A 4,103-nucleotide genomic window follows, 5' to 3' on the forward strand; every position below is an offset into this window, starting at 1 on the left:
GTGTGTCACAGTAGCACTGTGCTCCACAGGGTTTCCAATGGCTGCTATTTTGGAAGTAGATTGCCAGGCCTTTCTTCCAAGGAAGCTTTAGGAGGAGGACTCAAACCTCCAACCTTTCAGTTAGCAGCCGAGTGCATTAACCGTTTGCAATACCTAGTCAGAATCAACTTGACGGCAACGGGTTAACCCACATCACAAAAACCATGAAACGATTTAGCAGACTTGGCCTGCCATGCCTGTTAAAAGCCAGCAGGAGCAGTGGGATGAGGTGCACTGGCCAGAACCCAAGGCAAAAAAGATTCACAGCTGCAAAGTGCTATCTGTCCTGTGAATAAGCACTCAGAGCATTCCCCTCGCCCCACCTTTAATAGTTTAAGGAAAAAAAAATTCAACCTAGAATTCAGTAAACTTTGGGAACCAGCTTTCTGTAAATCATGTTTGTGTCTTTGTTTAATTACCCTCACACTTTTGTTGCAGGCCTTAGAAAAACTAGACCTCTTGCAAATGGTGCAAAGAAAACCCTGCCCAAGGGCAAAGCTGTTGCTCTCCCCTGAAGTGGCTGAGTCACAACCGGTCCAAGCACTCCAGCAGAACGTGGGAGCCCTCACGTACAAATCTTTGCCACACGCATACAAAACATTTTTATTCCCTCATAAACTTGATTAATCTCCACAATACAGCAATTATGTCCTTTCTTTCTTTCCCAACCAACAGAAACTTTCCCTAATTTTTAGGGTAGATTTACGTGATGCCGAGGAACGCTGATTAAAAGGGAATGTTAAGCCCGATTGCATTTTAAAATTCATATTCTTTATGGAGTCAGAAAAACTGCACTGGCCTTCACCAGGCAGGTCCTTCAGCACCTTGTATTCCACCCAAAGAGCCAGAGTATTTTACCAGCTGGTTATTAATTTTTAAGCATTTTTAAAATTGAGAAAATCCATCCGTTTCCAAAGACATTTAACTAACCCTAACCCTCAACCCTATGTCAAAAGCAGACAGATGATAATGTCCAGAAACATGTTTGCCTCCATCAGACCTTCCATTGTGAAAACAAGTATGGATTTGAAACAAACAAACAAAAAAAACAAACCCGTTGTGGTGATTCCGACTCAGAGACCGTACAGGACAGAGTAGAACTGCCCCATATAGTTTCTAAGGAGTGCCTGGTGGATTTGAACTGCCGACCTTTTGGTTAGCAGCCATAGCACTTAACCACTATGGCATCAGGGTTTCCATTTGAAACAAATTGCTGCCAAAATTCAAATGTCCCTGAAAGCTGAAAAAAATCATTCTTGCTGACTTCGGAGCCGCCTGTGGTACAATCTGTTGCCCTGCAAACTTATGGGGTGAGGGCTGAGGAGGTTATAGTGGAGGTAGCCCTTCCACACCCAAATCTCACGCACTGAGAAGATAGGCAAAGAAAGAGGCATGCCGCGTAGTGAGGCTGGCTGTTCAGTGGGGTTTATTTTGTTGTGTTTCGTTAGTTTTATTTTTTGTTTTTCATAAATCCTGGCTTTTTAGCAACAGGTATAACCCCAGCTCATCCCACCTTAAAATTCCCATGTTCCAGTTCAGACTCTCTCTACACAGGGAGGGCCTATAGGAAGTTCAGCCACGAAAATAATTATCATGAGCTCAGAGAAAATCTATCAAATGTTTACAAGGCTGACTAGCAAGTTAACTACTGTAAGAAGCAGGTAGAATTAAATGAAAAAAAAAAATTTTTTTTTTGAGAGAAAAAAAGGTGACAGAAGAAAGGAAGCCAAAGGAAAGGGGAAGACAGGAGAAGAAGCCAGGCAGAGAAGGAAGGCTACCCTCACTCCCAGGCAGAGAAGGAAGGCTACCCTCACTCCCAGGCAGAGAAGGAAGGCTACCCTCACTCCCAGGCAGAGAAGGAAGGCTGCCCTCACTCCCAGGCAGCTCCACTCTGGAAACCTAGATGCTGTAAAATATTTACTTGGCCTGAGTGTTTTCTTTCCCCCACCCTGGTTGTGCCAACTCACAACCAAATTGTAAGCACTTCATTTTTTGTGGTCTTTTAGGTACAAATGCTCATCAGCTCAAAGCGGAAGTGCAAATATTTCACAGAAAATAAACTCAGAGTATTTTTATGTACTCATTGCTCCAACACAGCAACGGTAAGAAAAAAGAATTTACACACTGATCATTTTTAAATGCTGATCCCAGCCAAGCCCCAAATCAGCTCCGGGTCCTACACTCAGCACCCTTTCACTTGCCTCCCTACCAGAATGTAATCACCCGTGACTCTCAAAGCCCAGCTCTCAGAATCCCTGTTGGCAGTGTAGCTGGCTGCCCCGCAGTCTTGACACTGCCGGTGTCTCAGCTAGAGCGCCCAGGGATCAGTGCAAGGATTTTATTTACATGATATTTTTGACCATTTAGGGTTGCAGCTAATAATATGGAGAAAGGTTTCTAAACCACCAATATACTAGGGCATAGAAATAGCCTGTATCCTATGGGATACCTGAAAATAACTCCCAGTTTAGCTTTTTGGAATAAAGCAAATGTTTAAAGTAGCCCGAAGTGCAATTTAAATGTTTAAAGCAGCCCGGCTGCCTCTGGAGCTGGCATTGAGGCCGGGGGGCGGGGGGGGTGGGGGCGGGGGAGCAGGGTAGAAGTGGTGGTGTCTCTTTGAAGCCTGGCTGCTGCAAGTCCCAGGGCGACCAGACTGTAGGAGAGGCCCCTTCCAGCCCAGGGCCTTCTCCAGAATGCCAGAGACGGAAGGCCATCCTCTCGCTGCGTTCTTGAAGGCAGACAAGGAGAAAAAAAGAAACTCGGAAGACTAAGCTGGGAATTTGAGGACTTGTGATTCAAACACTTTTGTAACAATGAAATTTAAAGGAAGCCAGCTGCCTGCAGCAGGGTGGGACAATGGTGACTACTGAGCAAAGGCGGGGGAGGGGAAGGTGGACCTTTCATTTTCTGCTCTGATAACAAGAAATTATGGACCAAGAAATAAGGGGAAGAGGTGCCTGAATGGAAAGAGCTCTCTAATGGGTTAGTTCAGTTTTTGTCTTTGGTAATGAACTACCGGGGAGCCCGCCACCCAAAAACAAAACAAAACAAAAAACAGTTGTCATATAGAGTCAATTCTGACTCATGATGACCCCGTGTGTGTCAGAGTAGAACTGTGCTCCATAGGGTTTTCAGGGGATGGTTTTTTAGAAGTATATCACCAGGCTTTTCTTCTGAGGTGCCTCTGGGTGGACTCAAACCACCAACCTTTCAGTAAGCAGCCGAGAGCGATAACTATTTGCTGTACCCAGGGACTCCAGGGAACCCAAACACCCTATAATGTCCCCTCACTCTCTTCTAAGCAACCCTACAGCCGAGCAGCTTTTGTCAGACTCTGTGGTATGTAGTGTGTATCTGAAAACACCTCCTCCTCCATTCTCTCTCTCAGTTGAAGATGAGCTTCCTATTTCATTAAGAATATTTACAAGGAAAGATGATAGTGGGGAACCCAAGGTCGAGAACGGGAGAGTGTTAACATGTCATGGGGTTGGCAACCAACGTCACAAAACAATACGTGGATTAATTGTTTAATGAGAAACTAGTTTGCTCTGTAAACCTTCATGTAAGGTACAAGAAAAAAAAAAGAATACAGAAGAGGAACTTCCATGCCTCCCAATTGCCTATGTGGTCACCTTTCTGCTTCCAGACGGTGTGGTCTGCCTGCCCCTGGATGAATAGCCCCACTCCTGTGGGCAGCCCTCGGCTTGTGCACTAGAACCCACTTTTACCTACTCAAGGCTGTCATCGTGGTTTCCTCCAACCTGTCTGCTGCATCAATCAACTTTTACACTCTACTACGGTATTCTTTCTGTCTTCCCTTTTTTACTGAAAAAAAAGGAAGACAGGAGAATTGATGCGTTCGAACTGTGGCATTGGCAAAGACTATCAATTTACCACAGACTGTCAGAGAACGCATAAGTCAGTTTTAGAAGAAACGCAACCAGAATTCTCTTTAGAAGCGGGGAAGGCAAGACTTCGGCTCACTTACTTTACTTTGGGCAAGTCATCAAATGACCAATTGCTAGAAAAGGACAGCATGTTTGGTAAAGCAGAGAGTCAGCGAA

This window comes from Elephas maximus, chromosome 14 (assembly GCF_024166365.1).
Source record: "Elephas maximus indicus isolate mEleMax1 chromosome 14, mEleMax1 primary haplotype, whole genome shotgun sequence".
NCBI lineage: Eukaryota > Metazoa > Chordata > Mammalia > Proboscidea > Elephantidae > Elephas > Elephas maximus.